This window comes from Arachis ipaensis, chromosome B05 (assembly GCF_000816755.2).
Source record: "Arachis ipaensis cultivar K30076 chromosome B05, Araip1.1, whole genome shotgun sequence".
NCBI lineage: Eukaryota > Viridiplantae > Streptophyta > Magnoliopsida > Fabales > Fabaceae > Arachis > Arachis ipaensis.
The window spans coordinates 146,785,615-146,794,440 of NC_029789.2; the positions used below are offsets into that span (position 1 = coordinate 146,785,615).

The 8,826-nt window shown below is 32.0% G+C and overlaps 1 protein-coding gene across 2 annotated transcripts in view; it reads right to left on the bottom strand.

The window, feature by feature from the left end:
* The window catches only part of LOC107644816, a 5,335-nt gene continuing 3,793 nt past the window's right edge, over nt 7,285–8,826 (bottom strand). The window contains exon 4 of one of the 2 annotated variants that reach the window (XR_002347598.1): nt 7,285–7,840. The gene's annotated coding sequence lies outside the window, so the exon portion shown is untranslated. Of the gene's footprint in view, nt 7,844–8,826 lie in introns of both variants that reach the window. The other variant, XR_002347599.1, reaches the window with a different exon arrangement.

The window sequence follows — 8,826 nt, forward strand, 5'->3', positions numbered from 1 at the left end:
GTTGAAAAAAGTAAAATATTTGACTTGAAAAAATTTTAGAGGCTAAAATGTCATAGAGAACAACATAGGCTTTTTCTAATCATTCTATAATTAAAATTTAAAACTCAAATTTCAGAAAATTTATTGAGGAAAAAGAAAAATAATAGTGTGCGGCCAGTGCGAAAATTGATTTTATTATGGAATCAATATTGGTGCTGGACGGAGTTAGAGAGCTTTACATTTGTATGGTGTCAGTTTAAATGCAAATCGGATCGAGGGACTTGCCAAAGCAAAATCGGACTATGCGAGAACTGCAGCAAAGAACTCAAAGGGTCCGTTTTGATTTAAAAAAATTAAAAAAAAAAGAAAAATCTGAAAACGGAGGGTCCGTTTTCTTTTAAGGAAAAAATTAAAAAAAAAATCTAAAAACGGAGGGCCGTTTTCTTTTAAGGGAAAAATAAAAAAAACAAAAATCTGAAAATGGAGAGTCCGATTTGATTTCAAATATAAAAAAAAAACAAAAACTAATCGGATGGTCCGATTTGTGGTTAATAAAATTTTTAACAAAGAACTCGGACGATCCGGTTTTTTCCTATCCCACACCTGTGTCTAACACTTGTATACACTATAACCAAACACAACTCACACACTCCTCCAATATAAAAAAAAATTAGCCGCGGCCAGTGTGGGATAGGTTTGGTTGATTCTTAATAAAGAGAAATGTTATATCAGTCGGTCCTATATAGAGATGTGAAAAGAACAGTAGTGTTCTATTTATATATATATACACGCATATATTCATTTTCTTACATATGATTCTTAGATTTTAGTTGCATAAGAAAAGAAAACAAGTAATGAATTCGCCTGTCCCTACACATGTTTTTGGCTTTTTGCACATTTTATTACTTTGCTTTAGCTTGAAGATAATCAAAGTGACTTCATTCTAATAATCTTATCTTCCATAGGATAGCATAGCATAGCGTTGAATCAATGAGGGAGAGAGAGATGGGTGGGGAAACAGTGGGCCGAGTAGGACTAGGCAGCTACAGCAACAGAGAAAGGATCCAAGGATTTAGAATTGAGAAGAGTTTTTCTGTCTAGAACAGGAATTTTTTATTGTTTTTGTAGACAGGTTACCAAGGAATATCTCGAAACAAGAATTATTTGAGTTGTTCTCTTGGACGGGAAGGATCAATGATATATACCTTTTAAGGAAGATGAGAAATGGATCTGTTTATCTATTTGTGTTCATCAAGTATACGACGAAAGGAGGGGCTTTGAAGGTAATATCAGATATAAATCACATGCGATTAAGAGGAAAGGAGATCTTTGTGGGGGAGGCTAAGTACAGGAGGGATAATTCTACGGGGAAGAAGGCAAAGGTTGTTGAAGGTCCGAGGAGCATTACGGGTGCTGCGGTGGCTGATCGTGGGAAAGGTCTTGTTCAGGTTGGAAGTCACTTAAAACAACGGAGGCATGCCGATCAAGAGGTGGGTGAGTGTGGGAGAAATTCTGATCAGACCAGGGATCACTTGGAAGGAAGGATTTCGGTGGACAATGCGCAGGGTACCCATACAAAGGAAGTAGAAGTCTTAGTGGCGCAAGATAACCTGCCCTGGCTGCAGAGGAGTATCATTGGGAGTTCAACAGCAGCTATCAATTTCCGTTTGTTGAACGAGACAACTCGTACGAATTAGCCTCACGTAGTTAAAGTTTGTGACATGGGGCCGCACAAAACTTTGTTGATCTTTGATAGCGTTCGTAGTGTGGAAGCGGCCCTGACCTCTTATATGGATAGCCTCTTGCGCTTCTTTCATAGCGTATGCCATTGGGATGAGCATGTGCGATGTGACAGGAGAAGAGTGTGGCTTGCATGCTTCGGGGTTCCGCTACAAGTGTGGTCAGAAGACACGTTCCGTAAGATTAGTGGCCAGTGGGGTGAGGTGGTGACCTGCGATGATGTTACTATATCATCAAAGTCGTTTCGCGCTGGACGTGTGCTGATTGATACGAATAGGTTTGAGGTTATCTAGGAACGGGTCCGCGTGTCGGTAGGAACAAAGGGTTTCGATGTGTTTGTTTCGGAGGTAGGAAGCGATGTGCCTGGCTTAGCGGGTTATGTGATGAAGGATGCCTTCGACGAAAATCATGGTCTTGTCATGGGAGCTGATTATGGAACTGCGGACAAATTCAGGGACCGTAGTGGTTATCGAAGCCGCATGCAGCGACTGGGCGGGGGATGCAGAGCCGGAGTTGTGGGCTCCGGCGGCGAGGGAGGAAGTACCGCAAAAAGGTAGAGTTGTAATTAGTCCTGAAGACTTGAATGAGTAGAGTAACGGTTTTTTGGATTCTAAAATGGCAAGAGCAAACATTAAGGAATTCAATTCCAGGGAGAGAAAGGATGATACTGCAGGATCCCCAGCTGATAGTGCGGAGGCTAATTCGGAAAGGACGATATCTTGGGACTATGTTAGATATGGTATGGTCGCTGAAGATGATCTTACCAGTAAAGCTAGGAGTGGGTTGGGTACCAAGGAGCCCAATAACAAGCACACTAGCATTGGGAGCCTTTGTTTGTTACCAAAGACTAATGAAGTGCGGCTGGGCTTGCAACATAAAGGCCCACACGCTACTTCCTACTCTGGATCCGGGATGGAGCGGGTTAGTAGGGTTCTGCCGCGGATGCCGTGTAGCAGGCAAAGTTCCAGCTCCATATGATTCGGTTGTGTACAGCTTCCAGCTCGGTTGACGAAGCGGGGTGGGGAAACAACTCTGGCAGCGTGGCTGAGGCGAGTAAGTGGAGGTTTGGTGACGGGCAGAGCCGAAGGGCATTGTTATTAAAACCGGACCGTATAAGGCAACGAACCGGTGCGAACCAGTCAAATTCAAAGTGAACCAGTCAAAATCAATAAGATCGGTTCGACCGAACTGCTTGAGTTTCAAAATTTCTCCAAAATGTGAAAGATGGGGTTTGAACCCCCCTGATCAAGGAGAAAAGTGATACTTACAACCACCAGACTGTTACGCTTGTTATTAATATATATGCAAATTTATATATACTTGTAGTATATAATAGTATAATAGATATAAACTAATTAATAAATTATTAAAATTCAAAAATAATAGTTATTTTAATATAAAAATAAAATAAAAATATTTATGATAGAGTAAAATTAACAAAATACTTATTGTTCCTGTTTTATATTGTTTTAGAATAGCTAGATATTTTTAAAATGTTAGTAAAATTTTGTATTTTAAATTTTTGACTATGTTATGTTTTTTATTTACATAGGATCGGGTCAATCGGTTCAACCAATGACCCACCGGTTGAACCAATGACCCAGTGATCCAGTGATCTGACTGGTTCGATCACCGGTTCGGTCCTGACAACTATGCTAAAGGGGGACCTGGTCCAGAGCCTGGTTGTAATGGTGACGTTGCTGTAAGGCTAGAGGAAGAACAGGGTTGTGATGCGATCGGGTGTGGAATGAGGCTGAGTAAGGAAGGGGAAGTCGCAAGTTGCAAACATGGTTGCCAGGGACACACGTGCTCGTCGAAGGGTAAAGTAAACGAAGTCCCAGGTGCAGCGGCGATACAAGGAACAGTGGTAGCGCCAGAGCTAGTTAAAGATGACGCTGGTTCAGAGGACTTGGAAAAGGCCAGTGGTGTTGATGAAAGTGACACTGAAACTGAAACGTCAAAAAATATGTGGGAAAAGGAAATGCAAGAAAACAGAGAGGCTTGAGAGCTCGCAATGGAGTCTGGAGCGGTGCAGTACGATGAGGAAGATGACATTATGGCGATACTTCAAGCACAGAATGAGGCGATAGCACTGAAGAAAAAACAAGCTAAGCAGAGGGAGAAGGCTAGAAGAATTTGACCAAAAAATCGAAAAAAGATGTGTATAAATGCGGTAAAATGATCTGTAGCTCTCGGAATGTTAGGAGGTTAGCGAGAGTTGAAAAATTGAGTATGATAAAGAACTTTAGGAGAAAATTTAAACTGAACATGCTAGGATTGATAGAGACGAAGAAGGCAAATTTGACCAATTTCAAAGTAGTCCAACTTTGGAAAAATGATGCAGTTTGATGGGAGTTTGTAGGGGTGGAAAGTGTGTTAGGTGGCCTGCTATTGATGTGGGATGAAACAGTCTTTAAGATGCATAACTGCTATAAAGGAGTTAGATGCTTATGTGTGGATGGGGTGTTGTCAAAAAATAACTTCCGTTGTGCTTCTGTCTAGTATATGGGGCGTATGCAAAGGAAGAAAAGCTTGTTGTGTGGGAAGAGTTGCTTCTTATCTGGGTTATATCAAGAAAAAAAAATTGGTGTAAGGATTCAATTAAAAAGAAAAAAAAGTATAGGGACCTAATTAAAACTTTCGCAAAATTATAGAGATCAACAAAGTAATTAAACTTAATTTTATCATACATAAATTTTACTATTTTAATTTAAAAATAATTAATTTATAATTTTATTATTTTAGTAATTTATTCACTTTAAAAGATCTTAATCCTATATATAACTAGAGTGAAATGACAGATAAATTATTTATACTATATAATATATTTTAATAAGTAATATGTTATTTAAAAATTAATTATATAATATGTAAATTAATTTTAATTTTAAAGTTTATGTTTTGTATTAACAATATTTTTGAGAACATTTATTTGACAACTAGTATATCATAATCATTTCATATAATTATTCAACTAAATGTAATGCAAATTGATTTTTTTTTTTACCAAAAATAAAGAGACTCGAATCCGCAATTTTTAGATGAGTATAGAAAGACTTTGACATTTAAGCTATATAACTCATTGAAATTTAGTTTATTGAAAAAAATTATAAATAATATAACAGACTATACATATATTTATACACAAATTATAGGATAATTAATTTGATGACTGGTATAAAAAATATAACAATTTTAAACGAGGTTATGATATCTCCAAATGAATAAATTAGATTAAAAGTTAGATTTAGTAACAATTAATAAGATAGGAAGTATGAATTTCATAAACTTCCAAAAATAATTTGATCAGAACCAATAATTCAAAAAAAAAAAAAAACATTATGAGCAGTTTTAACACTATTTCAAATAGAATATAACTTTTATTTTTTTTTCTATTTGATTAGATTATCAAAATATTCAGCTGTTTGTTTAACGCTCCACCTTATTATTGTGTTAAGTTCTCTTTACTTAAAAAAAAAAAAAGAAAATCTTATCTTCCAACTTTTGGTTCTAACTTACTGCGGAAAAGTTAACATATGTACTATGTCATTAATTATTTTGGAAATTATACTTTGTGATGCATATGTGATATTAATGATATACGTGCAGCAATAAACTCTAGAACAAATACTAATTAACTATGAATCTATGATATGAAATTTTTTCTTTGTGCTCCATTTCCAAAAAGTTTCTATGTTTATATCACAAATTGACATACCAACAGCACCTCACTCATGATCCTTAAAAGTGTAATAGCCCGTGTCATGCACGTGATAAGATTGAAATTATAATTTTAAATTATTTTATTAAGATTAATTTGAATTATAATAATTTGATTAATAAAAATGTAAAATATTATGTATTATTTATTTTTTTTAATTTAGTATTAAATGTATTAAGTCTAAAATAATTATTAATTAGTTTTAGTAATTTACTTTTTTTAATAAATCAAACATATATACTCAATGTATAAATAACCTAATAATACTTAGACTCACCAACAATTTTTTATATGTTGTTTTATTGTCAAGTAAGAACATATCAAAATCAGCTCAAAATAAATAATAAATTATTAGAGAATTCTAATGCACAAAATTCTCTAATAAACAATAAATAATTTAAACCTACTAAAAAATAACTCAACACTTTTCTTTGATACCTGCAAAATATATACATGAAATAATATTATATCAATGTTAGTATACAGTTTTACAATCATCGACCATATTTACTATACTGACTCCTTAAAAGTTATTATACATACGTGTGCAGTCGAAAGATAAATTACTGGACTTTATTTTATTTTTCTAAATTACTATAATTATACATTATTCATTAAATGCTACTTGTAATATAATTGTAATATTGGAATATAATTATAATAAAGATATTTTTCTAAAATAAATTTAGAAGAGAGAATAGTGCTTTTATTTTAGAGGGAAAACGAATTCATGAGAAATTGACACTTCACTTTTATTAGTTGATAATGTATTAAATATTGATTTTATATAATTATAATAAAGATATTTTCCTAAATTAGTATAATCATACATTATTCGTTAAATGTTAATTGTACTATAATTATAATAAAGATATTTTTCTAAAATAATTTTAGAAGAGAAAATAGTGATTTCATTTTAGAGGAAAAATGAATTCATGAGAAATTGACACCTCACTTTTATTAGTTGGAGGAAAAATCTAGTTTTAGTATATTTCTTGTTATTATATATTTTTCTCTAATCATATATCCACTGTTTTCTTTCCTTCGTTTCAGCATTTTGAATCTGGGTTTAACTTGTCATAGTTCTCACTTCTCAATCATTCTATTAGATGTAGTTGATAACTATTGAAATTCTTTGATTAACATAGGAGAAAAATATATTATTATATGATAGAATTAATATGAGTATATTTTGTTATTAAATATACAAAGTTAATGTAAAATAAAATTACACATAAAAAAAGCAAAGAAACTAAAATTAAAATAGCAAAAACGATAAGAAGATTATTCTTACAATTTTGTTTTGTCATTTTTATGTATAGAAGATTAGAAAATAATAAACTTTTGACTAAATTAATTTTGTATTTGTTGTATTCAAATTAAATAAGTAATAAGTTATATTATTTTAATTTATTCCTTAAATTTATATATCATAAAAATCAAATCAATATACATAATTTTAAATTGTGTGATACTTAAATATCTAATCAAATCAATTAGTTGATATAATTAATGCATCATAATGAATTGTATTTAATGAGTTAAACAAAATAAATTAAGAAACACTCTCAAAAACATGCTACGTTGACTCTATCATTAAATGTAAAAAATTGATTTTTATATAATAGAATCGATAATATAATAGACGGCGAGAAAGAGAAAGACAAACATTTTAGATCTTAGGTTGTTTCATTTGGATGTTGTAATGTGGGTATCACATTATTTTACTTATTCTACCCTATGGACCTTTTTGTAACTTTATTTTAGTATCAATAGAATTTCATTAACTTTTAGTAATAAATTAAAATCCAAAATAAAATAAAAAAAAAGTAAAGAATATAAAATTATTGATTAAAATTTTATTTTATTTTTTGTTATTATAACAGGTATTTTTATTTAATATAAAGTTGGAGCTTTTATTACAAGAACTATGGACTCTTGCTATATAGAGGGTGCTACATAATAATGTTGAGCAGGAATCAATAACTCAAATTGTGCTCTGTAGCTAAGCGTTCTCTGTAGCATGATGAATTTCCTATGGGACAGAACCAATCCCCTGATATCACATCAGAAGACGTGGCGAATGCTGAAGAAGTCACCTCAAATTTAAGGCACAATGAAGGTATATTGTAGGTTGATGGGCACAGGGATCTTCTTGAAGGTGACCCCTACTTGAAGCAAAGGCTTCGTCTTCGCGACTCATCACAATCCTGAATGTGTTACAAGACTACACGTTGAAGAGAATCCGCGACCCCAACTACCATGTCAAGTTAAGGCCACATTTGTCAAAGGAATTCATGGAATCAAGCAAGCCAGCTGCAGAACTTGTGAAACTCAACCCAAAAAGTGAGTATGCTCCTGGTTTGGAGGACACACTTATCTTGACAATGAAGGGTATTGCTGCTGGCATGCAAAACACAGGTTAAGAAGCTGAAAAAAATTTCCATTTTTTTTGTTATGTCAATGGATATGTAAACATTGTATAACCTATTCTATGATATCTGCCGGATATTTAGATCAGCATCATATGACTGTGTCTCTAATACCATTGTTATTTATATAATAAGACTTTGATCCCTTATGATGGCATATTTGGTTATATATGATAAACGTAATTAATAAGCAATCCCAGAAAACCAAAAGTAATTAATTAGGGATATCTATCTAAGAATATTTATGATAAACGAAAAAAAAAATCATAATTCTTTAACATATATAAGTCTTATATACACCATTATTTTAATTTAAAATTTCACAATTTAAAATATGGTTAAAATACTCCTTAATTTAATAATAAAAAAAGGAAGGCATGCATGTGAAAAAAGGAATTTGAAGAATGAGTGAATTTTACACGATGTAATTAACTTTCTTGGTTAATACAAAGTTGGGGTGACCCTTGAATTTGCTACTAATTCCTATATTTATTATAATGCCATATTCCTTGAAGTCTAAGCATTAAACTAATCTTTTTTTTTGGGTGACCAGCATTAAACTAATTAAATTAGCACTAATAATAAGCCCATAGCTATAAGTAGAATATGATCTAATTTGAATAAACGACTTAATTAATTTTAAAAAAAAAATAATTTAAACAATAAATACTTATATTAAAAGTAGCTTATAAATAAATTATTTTGTATTTAGTTTTTAGTTCTAAAAGTGTTTATTTTTAAAAAAAAATGTGATAAATAATTTTTTATTATGAGAGAAGTCATTTTTGTTAACTTCTCTATAAGCACTTAAATAACTTTTTAGAAAGTTACAATTTAATTTTAAAAAATACACCAGACATTAATACTATTACTTTTCATAAGTCAAAAACTCAACATAATAACTTTTGAAGCTTTCCAAACAGATTGTAAATGTAACTTTATCTTAACTTCTAA